Below are 14,873 nucleotides of genomic sequence, written 5' to 3'. Positions count from 1 at the left end.
GCGGAACAAACACTGGTAGCAGTTACTTCTGTAAAATATCTGGGAGTATGCGTGCGGAACGATTTGAAGTGGAATGATCATATAAAATTAATTGTTGGTAAGGCGGGTACCAGGTTGAGATTCATTGGGAGAGTGCTTAGAAAATGTAGTCCATCAACAAAGGAGGTGGCTTACAAAACACTCGTTCGACCTATACTTGAGTATTGCTCATCAGTGTGGGATCCGTACCAGATCGGTCTGACAGAGGAGATAGAGAAGATCCAAAGAAGAGCGGCGCGTTTCGTCACAGGGTTATTTGGTAACCGTGATAGCGTTACGGAGATGTTTAATAAACTCAAGTGGCAGACTCTGCAAGAGAGGCGCTCTGCATCGCGGTGTAGCTTGCTCGCCAGGTTTCGAGAGGGTGCGTTTCTGGATGAGGTATCGAATATATTGCTTCCCCCTACTTATACCTCCCGAGGAGATCACGAATGTAAAATTAGAGAGATTAGAGCGCGCACGGAGGCTTTCAGACAGTCGTTCTTCCCGCGAACAATACGCGACTGGAACAGGAAAGGGAGGTAATGACAGTGGCACGTAAAGTGCCCTCCGCCACACACCGTTGGGTGGCTTGCGGAGTATCAATGTAGATGTAGATGTAGAACAGAACGAAGATTTAAGTAGCAACATAATAACAAAAATGGTAGTTCATAAATATAAAAGATAAATAATAATTTTAACGTGTTAAAGAGCGTTTGGAAGAAGGTACTGACTAAAAAAAATGGTTTTGTTAAAAATAAATTTGATTCGGTAAATATTCAGTTAAGAGTCGATGGCTTTTCAATCGTTTGTCGTAATAACAAACGAAACCTGTACGTCTTCTTCGCAACAGTACAGTTCTAATCCATTCTTGGAATGAGAGGACTACGTCACATAGTCGACGGTTCGGAAAACAGCTCTTGCGCAGCACATCTTGTTTCATTCTCTGAAACTTATCTGTAACAGATAGAATGGAAGCTCTCACACGATTGGTAGATATGTGTACAACAAACAGCGGCGCCTCTTTCACGCTCTTCAAATACAAACTGCGATTACCTTTCAAGATAAGCGCACACTGATATCAGATATGATGCGAAAACAAGTAACGTTTTATGTACCGCACACTAAACGTGTACGATATTTTGGACCCGTGGCTGTGTAAGTTCGCGGTATGATCTGTGGTTGACCCAATAATTCCTGGGAAATTTAACGTAGCTTTCAGTTCTGGCAATGCGAATATTCTCAATCTGCGCCCTGTTTCGGGATCTACATCAGACTACAAGTAACTCCTAAAACTGGTTAGATGCACAGTCCACATGTCAGACTAAGTCAAGACCATACCATAAGCATTATAAGTATGCATGATAAAACTCTATTTTCAACCATCTATCTCTGTGTTTATACCATGTCTGTATCTTCACAATACAATGTCCTTCGACATGAAGGAACAGACACTATCACTGTCAATAATAGCTGTGATAAACATTACGAAATCGTTTCGCATTCTGCGACTATACATTGGCGTTAGCTGTTTGCGACGCTAGAAAATTTGTGCCTCTCGCGATAAGCGGGATTCCTGGTTCGGCTCCCGGCCCGGTACAAATTTTCATGTGTCGCAAACAGCTGACGTCATTGCGTAGTCGCAGAATGCGAAACCATTTTGTAATTTCGGATTTATTTAGATGAAACATCAGATATGCATGTACGGTCTTAAATGCGAAAACTGGCCATTGACGATTGCAGGTGGAACTGTTTCGATGATTTTCTGATTAACATGAGTGAATTCTCGGTTCGTCCTCACGCAGTCTCGCGAAACCTGCGGAATAGGATTTGTATTTCAGTATATGTGCCACAAGCGAAAGACGTCGTTACTAATTAGAAAAAAATTTTGTTACGTAGTAGCTCGGTACGAATACCACGTTTCAACAGATGTTGTCAATAACGGCGAATAAAAAGTACAAAACCGGTGATTGCAAGGGAAAACGAATTAAAACTCGTGAGACATGAAATAAAAATGACAAAACAGAAAATACACGGGACATAAAATCAACAGTAATATGAAATCCTGATAGCACCCTGTAGAACATACTTACAGTGGAGCAATCCACGTTAAATAGGTGAAATGAATTAGAAACGTTTGATGTTATAAAAATGACAAATTTCGCAACCCGTTACTCATAACATCACATGAATTAGCGACCGCGAGCGCATCGGATAAATAAAATTGTGATGTTTGTTAGAGGAGTCACATACAGTTAACAACAGGTACTGATGATTATCATGAGAAAGCAGAAACATTCGAGGTCATTAAGGATACTTACTTCCCTCGCATTATTCGCTATTGGAATAGGAAAGAGGGGAAGAAGCAGTGGTGCCCGGTGTACATTATGCCAGGCACTGTAAGGGGGCTTGCTGAGTCGTCGTTAGCGCTGTCTTCAGTCCGAAGAGTAGTTGACGCAGCTTTCCGTGCTGTTCTGTATTTCTTCTTCTTTGCATAGCTTTAAAGAAATCGTTTATATCCAAGATCGCATTCGTAACTATCTTTTATCACCGATTTCGACAAGTAAGACTTAATATTTACATCTTCAAAAACGTTTTTGATCGTACGCCATGTTTCATTGTGCATTCATTATTCATGTAATGTTAACATTTTAATGGAGAGCTTATTGCACATTCCGCACAGGTTCCTCGAAAATAAAATTAAAAATGGGTTTGTCGCAAGTAAAAATATACACGGCAAAAATTCACCTAAAGGAACTTGGATTGTCTACATATGTAGCAGTTCAAAATGGCTCTGAGCACTATGGGACTCAACTGCTGAGGTCATCAGTCCCCCAGAACTTAGAACTAGTTAAACCTAACTAACCTAATAACATCACACACATCCATGCCCGAGGCAGGATTCGAACCTGCGACCGTAGCGGTCTCGCGTTTCCAGACTGCAGCGTCTAGAGATGTAGCAGTCCTTTAATGCTTGTCAGTTGTTAAAATCCACAGTATATAGCAAAAATGCGCATTTATGGCGATGATTACGTTGAAATGACGAGTGAAGCACATCTTGGAACCTTTTCACTCGAAATAGTTGCAAATAAATGTGAACCGCTCCTTCTTGTACTTCATTATGAGAAACTTTGCACAGCTATTGCAAACTACAGTGTCCAGTCACATTAATCTGACCATCTGCCAAAAGCCTGAAGAACCACCTTTTGCGCCGGCCGGAGCGGACGAGCGGTTCTAGGCGTTATAGTCTGGAGCCGCACGACCGCTACGGTCGCAGGTTCGAATCCTGCCTCGGGCATGGATGTGTGTGATGTCCTTAGTTAGGTTTAAGTAGTCCTAAGTTCTAGGGGACTGATGACCTCAGATGTTAAGTCCCATAGTACTCAGAGCCATTTGAACCAACCACCTTCTGCAGTGCAGACCGTTGCGTGGCGTGCAGGAAGAGTCAGTGAGATTCTGGAAGGTACCGGCAGGGATGTGGAGCTGTGCCGACTCCAGTGTCGTGGCCAGCTGCTCTACGTTTCTCGGGTGAGAATCCATGACGCATACAGCCCAATCGAGATGGTCCCACAGATTCTCGATTTGGTTTTAATCCGGGGAGTGTGGTTGCCAGATCGAAACACATCCTGGTGCTCTTCGATGCACAGGCGTACACATGTCACATTCTCCTGCTGGTAGATACCATTGTGACGAGGAAAAACAAACTGCATGCAGGAGGGACATGGTCCCCGAGGATAGACGCATCCTTGTGTTGATTCATCCTGGCTTTTCAGAATGCCGAGACCACCCAGGTCATGCCACTAAAACATTTCCCAGACTATAACGCTCCCTGCTCCAGTCTGGACCCTTCCGACTACTGTTACAAGGCCGTACACGCCAACGTTCATCTATCTGATAGAGCAGAAAAAGTGGCTCACCTGAAAATGCCACATGCCGCCACTCAGTGGACGTCCAGTTGCGGTGCTGGCGTGCAAATTCCAGACTTCGCCGCCGATGAACAGCAGTGAGCATGGGTGCATGGATCAGGCGCATGCTGCGGAGGCCCATACGCAACAATACATCTACATCTACATACATACTCCGCAATCCACCATACGGTGCGTGGCGGAGGGTACCTCGTACTACAACTAGCATCTTCTCTCCCTGTTCCACTCCCAACCAGAACGAGGGAATAATGACTGCCTATATGCCTCTGTACGAGCCCTAATCTCTCGTATCTTATCTTTGTGGTCTTTCCACGAAATATAAGTTGGTGGCAGTAAAATTGTACTGCAGTCAGCCTCAAATGCTGGTTCTCTAAATTTCCTCAGTAGCGATTCACGAAAAGAACGCCTCCTTTCCTCCAGAGACTCCCACCCGAGTTCCTGAAGCATTTCCGTAACACTCGCGTGATGATCAAACCTACCAGTTACAAGTCTAGCAGCCCGCCTCTGAATTGCTTCTACGTCTACCCTCAATCCGACCTGATAGGGATCCCAAATGCTCGAGCAGTACTCAAGAATAGGCCGATTAGTGTTTTATAAGCGGTCTCCTTTACAGATGAACCACATCTTCCCAAAATTCTACCAATGAACCGAAGACGACTATCCGCCTTCCACACAACTGCCATTCCATGCTTGTCCCACTTCGTATCGCTCTGCAATGTTACGCCCAAACATTTAATCGACGCGACTGTGTCAAGCGCTACACTACTAATGGAGTATTCAAACATTACAGGATTCTTTTTCCTATTCATCTGCATTAATTTACATTTATCTATATTTAGAGTTAGCTGCCATTTTTACACCAATCACAAATCCTGTCCAAGTCATCTTATATCCTCCTACAGTCACTCAACGACGACAGCTTCCCGTACACCACAGCATCATCAGCAAACAGCCGCACATTCCTATCCAAAAGATCATTTATGTAGATAGAAAACAACAGCGGAGCTACCACACTTCCCTGGGGCACTCCAGATGATACCCTCACCTCCGATGAACACTCACCATCGAGGACAACGTACTGGCTTCTATTACTTAAGAAGTCTTCAAGCCACTCACATACTTGGTAACCAATCCCATATGTTCGTACCTTAGTTAGGATTCTGCAGTGGGGCATCGAGTCAAACGCTTTCCGGAAGTCAAGGAATATTGCATCCGTCTGATAACCTTCATCCATGGTTCGCAAGATATCGTGTGAAAAAAGGGCGAGTTGCGTTTCACAGGAGCGATGCTTTCTAAAACCGTGCTGACGCATGGACAGCAACTTCTGTGTCTCAAGGAAATTCATTATATTCGAACTGAGAATATGTTCGAGAATCCTGCAACAAACCGATGTTAAGGATATTGGTCTGTAATTTTGAGGATCCGTCCTTCTACCCTTCTTATATACAGGCGTCACCTGCGCTTTTTCCCAGTCGCTCGCGACTTCACGTTGGGCAAGAGATTCGCGATAAATGCAAGCTAAGTAAGGAGCGAATGCAGTAGAGTACTCTCTGTAAAACCGAATTGGAATCCCATCACCACCTGGCGACTTATTTATTTTCAACTCATTCAGCTGCTTCACAACCCCAGTGATGTCTATCACTATGTCCTCCATACGGGAATCTGTACGATCCTCCTGCGTGAAAGATACCTCAAATGCTAAATTTAAAGTTTCAGCATTCGTTTTGCTGTCTACCGTTGCCAGACCAGACTGATCAGTGAGTGACAGGATGGAAGTCTTCGAACCGCTTACCGATTTTACGTAACACCAGAATTTCCTTGCGTTTCCAGCAAGATCTTTTGCTAAGGTATGACGGTGGTAGTGGTTGTATGCTTCGCGCATCGCTCTTTTTACAGCAGCACGAATCTCTACTAACTTTTGCCTGTCCTCATTCTCCCGATCTTTCTTGTACCGCGAGTGCAACTGTCTTTGCTTACTGAACATTCTCCGAATTGCGCTGTTAAACCACGGTGGGTCTTTTCCGTCCGTAACCCACTTTTTCGGCACATACTTCTCTAATGCGTGATTTACAATGTGTTTAAAATTTGCCCATAATTCTTCCATGACCATCGTACCGGAAGTAAATGAAGTCGATTCATTTACTAAGTGGGATGCTAACAACTGCTTAACTGCTCTTTCCAGTAAGAATACTCTCCTAGCCTTCTTGACCGATTTTTAAACTTTAGTAGCCATAGTCGTAATGACAACATCATGACCACTAATCCCTGTCTCAACACTGACACCGTCGATGAGGTCTGGTCTGTTCGTGGCTACCAGATCTAAAATATTTCCATTAAGCATTGGCTGTCCATTTAGCTGCTCAAGACAGTTTTCGGATAATGTGTTCAAAAGTAATTCACAAGGCGGCTTGTCTGTGCCACCAGTAATGAATCCATAGACATCCCAGTAGGTAGGTTGAAGACGCCTCCGGCTAATACAGCATGATCCGGGTACTTCTGCGATACAGAGTGTAGACTCCCATTGAATGATTCTAGAACTGTCACGGTGGAACCTGGTGGCCGGTAATAATACCCAACAATTAACTTTGTTTCTCCTAGCCCTGTTAAACGTGTCCAGATAACTTCACAATCACACTCTACTTCGACCTCAGTAGACACAATATTTTTGTCAACTGCGATGAAGACACCACCTCCTACGGTGTCTAATCTGTCTTTCCGATACACGTTCGAACCCTCACAAAATATTTCAGAACTTCCTATCTCAGGGTTCAGCCAGGTCTCAGTCCCGAGAATAATTTGCGCGCCACACGCTTCCTGGTGGGCAGTAAATTCCGAACGCTCTGAAAATTTACTGCTAATATCTTGATAGCTGAACTGTCTTTACACTGAGCGCGTCCTGATTTCCCTGCCTGCACGTCGACTGGTGAGTGTTCATCAGGACACCTCGCACTACTGCTTAGCCTAAAAAAAACCCATGTGCACGCCACAAGTACTCTGCTACCCGAGTAGCCGCTTCCTTTGCATAGTGCACCCTTGTCCTATTTAGGGGCGTCCTACAATTCGCCACCCAATAGCGCAAGTCTAGAAATCTGCAGCCAAGACCGTCACAGAGTCGACGAAGCCTCTGGTTGAGACCCTCCACTCGGCTCCAAACCAAAGGACCCCGATCCACTCTGGGAACGACGCTGCAAATAGAGAGCTCTGCTTGCACCCTGCGTGCGAGGCCAGCTGTCTTCACCAAATCCGCCAGCTGCCCGTACAAACTGAGGATCGCCTCAGAACCCAAGCGACAGCCATCATTGGTGCCGACGTGAGCAACTACTTGCAGACGACTGCACCCCGTACGCTCGACAGCTGCAGGCAAGGCCGCCTCCACATCTTGGATGAGCCCCCCCCCCGCCCCCCCGCCCCCCCCCCCCGGCACACAAACCGAGTGCACGTTGGAATTCTTTCCAGCCCTGTACGCTATTTCCCTAAGGGGCTCCATCACCCGCCTAACGTTGGAGCTCCCAATAACCAGCAAGCCTTTGCCTCCGCGTGCCTGCTCGGGCCCTGCTCGAGGAGCGGCCACCTGCCCACTGACAGGATGAACGGGCGAGGCCAGCCGGCCAGCCTCCACATTGACCCTCTGCCTCGAGCGACGCGAATGCTTTGCAGGCCGCCATTCACCCTGAGGTGACGGCGGCCCCAACGCGCTGGGTACACTAGGTGCCTCGGCGGCTGAGTCAGCGGACGCACCAAGCGACACTGGGGTGTCTCAAGCGACGCGCCAGACCCTCCGCCGTCGATGCACCTCGAGGCAGCAGCCTGAAGGCGGCTGACTGTGGACAACAGCACGCTCAGCTGCTCGCGAACCGCGGCCAGTTCCTCCTGCGCCCGCACACAGCACGCACACACCCTATCCATCCTACTGCTACTATCTGGACGTATAGAGTTGCGACAAATAAAACAGCAATATGCGACTGCACAGTTGCGTCACCAGCGCCAGATTGAGATGCGATATACGAACAATTACTTACGAACCAAGCAATCAAATGACCACGACTACGCCACTATACAGATATTAAATGCGATCCTACCCCTGTCTTGGTACAAATGACAACCGCCTAGACGGTGTTACACTCTACCGTTATTAAAATTTGATACTACCCCTTTCTGATTCGAAAATACGCAAAGATCCGAAAAATTTCACCACGCAAGCACACAAACACACAAAGTAATTTGAATTAAACCTGTGGAACTAATACGAAAAACTGAATATACGACTAGTTTCTGCTACTGCTGCTCGCACACGTCACTCTGCAAGCACAGGTGAAACTGCACTGGCCTCTGTCTGCTGCTAACTGACTCTACGAAATAAATAGAAAGCACTGGCTGTCCAAAACAAACAACTGACTAACGACTCCGCGAATTTATACTTTACAGCTATCAATAAGCAATATAACTCCTCTCAAATACGATAATACGCAAGGATTTTATGTACTTAAATATGCAAGTGCAAAAAACACTCGGAAAGAAATAAAGAATCAAACTACAAAACAAATATGAAAGCTAAATAAGCGAATCCCTACTGCACTGCTGCTGCACTACTGCTGCACTGGTACCTCTTCCAGCGGCTGCTCAAGGCTCATCGGTCGTTGAGGAGACTGTTGGTAGCCCCTTGGTTTATCTGGGCGGTCAGTTGCTCGACAATTGCACGTATATGCGCACCGTACACATTTCTGCAGCCATCGTTGACCCCCTGTCATCAATGGTTCGTGGTACACAACAGTTGCCTCGGCGCCAGTTTGGAATAACGCCATTTTGCTATGCACGGTACACTTAAATCACAGCTACACACGAACGGTTTACAAACTTAGCCGTTTCCGAAATGCAACTACCCTTGAGCTAGATACCAATAGTCATGCCCTTTTGGACGTCAGATAAATCGCCCCATTTCCGCATTATGACGACGATTGCACTGTTTTCCACCCCCGTCGGCAGGCTTCATATATCCTCCACAGCCAGTGCTGTCGTCTGCCGCCTCTAAGTAGTTGTTGCATGTTGACGCCGAACACAGACGATGGGTACATTAACGTGACTGGTCCGTGTATACCCAGTTCGCCCTGTTAGCTGTAATCAAGCCTACGCCTTTCTTTGCCATTTTTACCCATCAGACGTCTCTCCATTAACAAACTGACTATTCTATGATACCTCAGGATGTGCCCTACCAGCCAATTCCTTCTTTTACTCGAGATGTGCCATAAATTTCTTTCCTCCCAGATTTGATTCGGTACCTCTTCACTAGTTATCCGATCTGTCCACATAATATCCAGCATTCCTGTGTATCGGCACATTTCAAAAAGCTTCTTATTTCTTCTTGTCTGTTCATACTTCACTTCCTGCTAAAGCTGCACCCCACACAAATTGCAAATACACTATGCGATCAAAAGCATTCGGACACCCCCCAAAACAAGCGTTTTTCATATTAGGCGCATTGTGCTCCCACGTACTGCCAGGTGATCCATATCAGCGACCTCAGCAGTCATTAAACATCGTGAGAGAGCAGAATGGGCGCTCCGCGGAACTCAACAGACTTCGAACGTGGTCAGGTGGTTGGTTGTCACTTGTGTCATACTTCTGCACGCGATATTTCCACACTCCTAAACATCTCTAGGTCCAATGTTTCCGTTGTGGTAGCGAACGTGAAGGGACACGTACAGCACAAAAGCGTACAGGCCGACCTCGCCTGTTGACTGACAGAGACCGCCGACAGTTGAACAGGGTAGTAATGTGTAATAGGCAGACATCTATCCAGATCATCACACAATAATTCCAAACTGCATCAGGATCCACTGCAAGTACGATGACAGTTAGGCGGGAGGTGAGAAAACTGGGATTTTATGGTCGAGCGGCTGCTCATAAACCACACATCACTCCGGTAAATGCCCGTGACGCCTCGCTTGGTGTAAGAAGCGTAAAAATTTGACAATTGAACAGTAGAAAAACGTTGTGTGGAGTGACAAATCACGGTACACAATGTGACAATCCGATGACAGGGTGTGGGTATGGCGAATTGTCCGCTGAACGTCATCTGCCCCCCTTGTGTAGTGCCAACAGTAAAATTCGGAGGCGGTGGTGTAATGGTATGGTCGTGTTTTTCATGGGGAGGGCTTTGCACCCCTTGTTGTTTTGCGTGGAACTATCACAGCACAGGCCCACATTAATATTTTGAGCAACTTCTTGCTTCCCAGTGTTGAAGAGCAATTCGGGGTTGGCGATTGATCTTTCAACACGATCGAGCACCTGTTTATAATGCACGGCCTGTGGCGGAGTGGTTACACGACAATAAAATCCAAGTGATGGACTGGCCTGCAAAGAGGCAGCATGCCTGTAATGGTCTGACCTGCACAAAGTCCTGACCTGAAGCCTATAAAACACCTTTCGGATGTTTTGAAACAACGCCTTCGTGCCAGGCCTCACCGACCGACATCGATACCTCTCTTCAGTGCAGCACTCCGTGAAGAATGGGCTGCTAGTCACCAAGAAACCTTCCAGCACCTGACTGAACGCATGCCTGCGAGAGTGGAACATCTCATCAAGGCTAAGGGTGGGCCAACACTATAGCAAGACTCGTCTACTACTTTTACTGTCGCATTTCCTAACCTAACTCCTTCAGTATCACAACCTGCTTTAATTCGACTACGTTCCATTACATATACACTACTGGCCACTAAAAGTGATGCACCAAGAAGAAATGCAGATGATAAATGAGTATTCATTGGACAAATATATTATACTAGAACTGACATGTGATTACATTTTACCGGCTGGTGTGGCCGAGCGGTTCTAGGCGCTACAGTCTGGACCCGCGCGACCGCTAAGGTCGCAGTTTCGAATCCTGCCTCGAGCATGGCTGTGTGTGATGTCCTTGGGTTAGTTAGGTTTAAGTAGTTCTAAGTTCTAGGGGACTGATGACTTCAGAAGTTAAGTCCCAGAGTGCTTAGAGCCATTTGAACCATTTTTTTGATTACATTTTCAGGCAATTTGGGTGCATAGATCCTGAGAAATCAGTACCCAGAACAACCAACTCTGGCCGTAATAACGGCCTTGATACGCCTGGGCATTGAGTCAAACAGAGCTTGAATGGCTTGTACAGGTGCAGCTGCCCATGCAACTTCAACACGATACGACGGTTCATTAACAGTAGTGACTGGCGTATTGTGACGAGCCAGTTGCTCGGCTACCGTTGACCAGACGTTTTCAATTGGGGAGAGATCTGGAGAATGTACTGGTCAGGGCAGCATTCGAACATTTTCTTTATCCAGAAAGGCCCGTACAGGACCTGCAATATGCGGTCGTGCATTATCCTGCTGAAATGTAGGGTTTCGCAGGGATCGAATGAAGGGTAGAGCCACGGATCGTAACCATCTGAAATGTAACGTCCATTGTTCGAAGTGCCGTCAGTGCGAACAAGAGGCGACCGAGACGTGTAACCAATGGCACCCCATACCATCACGCCGGGTGATACGTCAGTATGGCGATTGTAATCTCCCCACGGAAAATTACCCTCTACCACGCAATAATTAATAATGGTCAACCAAATCATCCACATGTATTTACGTTTGAAAAGTATCTGATCAGATTTTCTAGTAATATATGCGCCGACAGTTCGTCGACGCCAAGGTATTTTTCTAGTACGTTTATTCTTTGGAACAACAGAGGTACAGAAATGTATGCTCCATGGTTATTATAGAGAGAGAGAGGAACAGCTTCGGAAGTATCGGTTGGAAGATTGTCGGATTGCTAAAGGAGATTTATTTACTCTTCTTCGCGCTAAAGCGAGCTAGGAAAGTTTGTGCCGCTAGCGTAATAGATAAAGAGAAAGAAAAACCTGTAAAAGAAAATTACATGAGACTTGGAACCAACAGAAAACGGAACATGTACGGAAATGGATTCAATACACAATTTTCCTCAGAAATAAGGTTTGTGACCATTTTATTCTAGAGTGAATGACGAATGAGTTCTCTGTCTGAACCATTGATGATTGTCTGGGCCCTGTAATTAATTGGGAAGTTTCAGCTGTGACGAAGAGAGCCTGCAATCTCTGAGTTTTTTGAAATCGTCCAAAAAGGCTTCGTCCACATCTGAAATTTTAGATCTGTCGTAAACTGAACGAATTGTTCAAACGATCGATTTTCCCAACTGAATGCAGCGCTTAATAATAATAACAAATGTAAAGATCTTTTCTAGCAAGCCAGCCGCTGAATATTAAGACGAAGGGCCCCACCAGAGATTCTACTAGGCTGATTTCACGTAAATAATATATTTAAATTGTACACAGATAAAGGACAGAGAGAGAGAGAGAGAGAGAGAGAGAGAGAGTGAGAGAATCCTCCATTAGCATAATTGTTTCTCTGTCTTTTCACGGATCAGCCTAACTAGAAAACACGAAGCCCTGACTTTATTGTACCGATTTATGTGTGAGAGGGAAAGAGCGATAAAGGCGACAGATACACTTCTGTACAGACAAAACATTACACCAAGTTAGCGGCAAACTGCATTCACATAGACTTTCATCATTTACAAAAGCAGAGTAGAATTCATTATACGATGACGAATACACGCTTCCAATGTGCGTTCACCGCGATGGCGCCAAACACGGATGCGACCATCATGATGCTGTAAACAGAACCTGGATTCATCCGAAAAAATGACATTTTGCCATTCGTGCCCCCAGGTTCGTCGTTGAGTACACCATCGCAGGCGCTCCTGTCAGTGATGCAGCGTCAAGGATAACCGCAGCCATGGTCTCCGAGCTGATAGTCCATGCTGCTGTTCATGCAGACGGTTGTTGTCTTGCACACGTCCCCATCTGTTGCCTCAGGGATCGAGACGTGGCTGTACGATCCGCTACAGCCATGCGGATATTCCTGTCATCTCGACTGCTAGTGATGCGAGACCGTTGGGATCCAGTACGGCGTTCCGTATTACCCTCCTAAACCCACCGATTTCATATTCTGCTAACAGTCATTGGATCTCGACCAACGCGAGCAGCAATGTCGCGATACGATAAACCGCAATCGCGATAGGCTACAATCCGACCTTTATCCAAGTCGGAAACGTGATGGTACGCATTTCTCCTCCTTACACGAGGAATCACAACAACGTTTCACTAGGCAACGCCGGTCAACTGCTGTTTGTGTATGAGAAATCGGTTGGAAACTTTCCTCATGTCAAATGGCTCTGAGCACTATGGGACTCAGCATCTTAGGTCATAAGTCCCCTAGAACTTAGAATTACTTAAACCTAACTAACCTAAGGACATCACACACACCCAAGCCCGAGGCAGGATTCGAACCTGCGACCGTAGCAGTCCCGCGGCTCCGGACTGCAGCGCCATAACCGCACGGCCACCGCGGCCGGCTTTCCTCATGTCAGCACGTTGTAGGTGTCGCCATCGGCGCCAACCTTGCGTGAATGCTCTGAAAAGCTAATTATTTGCATATCACAGCATCTTCTTCCTGTTGGTTAAATTTCGCGTCTGTAGCACGTCATCTTCGTGGTGTAGCAATTTTAATGGCCAGTAGTGTATGATTAAGACAACACAAAATGATTTAATAGATTGCTGTGATGATATCATTGCTGGAAAAATGACTGATTCCATGAAGGAATCCAAATTTTTCACCGTAATAGCAGATGAGACAGTTGATATAAGCATCTCTGAACAGTTATCGCTATGCTTACGTTTCTTTGATGTTGGGAGTAGTATTGCAAGAGAAGAATTTCTAAAATCCATTGCAGCTACTGACCTGGCGGCTGAAAACTTAACAAACACCACCCAGCAGGAGATTAAAGCAAATGACACTGATACAGTTTATTGCCCAGGACCATCCTATGACGGAGGAGCGAATATTTAAAGGAGTTCAAGCAATTCTGTAACAGAAACTTACCGTCACTATGCTAGTGACAAGTTCAATCTTACACTAAGAAAACCGTGTACTCTAAGTAGCGCACAAAATAATATGGGTGTAACTGGCTCAGTATTGAACTTCATCACGGAATCTGCTCAATGACGACACTTACTAGAGGAAGAAATGCAGTCATCTCTGCCAGCAGAAAAGTTTCACACAATAAAGATACTGTGTAAACACGTTGGGTAGGGAGACATGATGCTGTCCCGCGTTTTAGAGACATCGTTCCTAGCCTAACTATTGTACTGCCCAAACTATGCACCATTCGCAGTGGAAGCAATACTGCAACGACTGCATTTTCCTTACTTCATGCTGTACAGTCATCAGAATTTATTTTAAGTTTTTGTGTACTTGCCAAAGTACTTGAGATAATATTGCCACTTGCTCGGCAGCTGCAAGACAAGGAATTCGATGTATTCCAAGCAATGCAACTCATGGAAGCAGTATGTGGCAGCTTGAAAGAACTTCGCGAGGACAGTATTTTACACTTCCGTCCTGTCTTTAAGGCAAGCAGAAGAACTTGCTGAGAAATTTGGCGCTGAGAAAATAACTCCTAGAGCAACTGCTCTAACGAAGAATCGAACAAATGCCCCAGCTGAGTCACACAAGGAATACCTTAGAGTGGTGATCTGGATTTCTTTTCTAGATTTTATGTGTAATGAACTGGCCTATAGGTTCCACAAAAGCACACCTTAAAATCGGTGGTCATTTAAAGAAGCTAATACCAAAGTACGTTTCTGATGGGTCCACTGGGGGACTGTTGAAGAGTGATGAAATACACAAAAATGATTTGCCATGTTTTGCAGATTTGGAAGGGGAACTGACGATCTGGAATCAGTTGTGGAGAAAACAAGACAACAAGCCAACCTCTCCAGCAGAAGCATATAAAAATTCATCTTGAGTTCCAAATCTCGTAGCCCTCCTTCAGCTGCAATCGATCCGGCCCATCACTACTGCGCTGCGACACATAAAAACC

This window comes from Schistocerca americana, chromosome 2 (genome assembly GCF_021461395.2).
Source record: "Schistocerca americana isolate TAMUIC-IGC-003095 chromosome 2, iqSchAmer2.1, whole genome shotgun sequence".
NCBI lineage: Eukaryota > Metazoa > Arthropoda > Insecta > Orthoptera > Acrididae > Schistocerca > Schistocerca americana.
The sequence above is the reverse complement of the archived record's forward strand: the minus strand, read 5'-3'. Positions refer to the sequence as shown.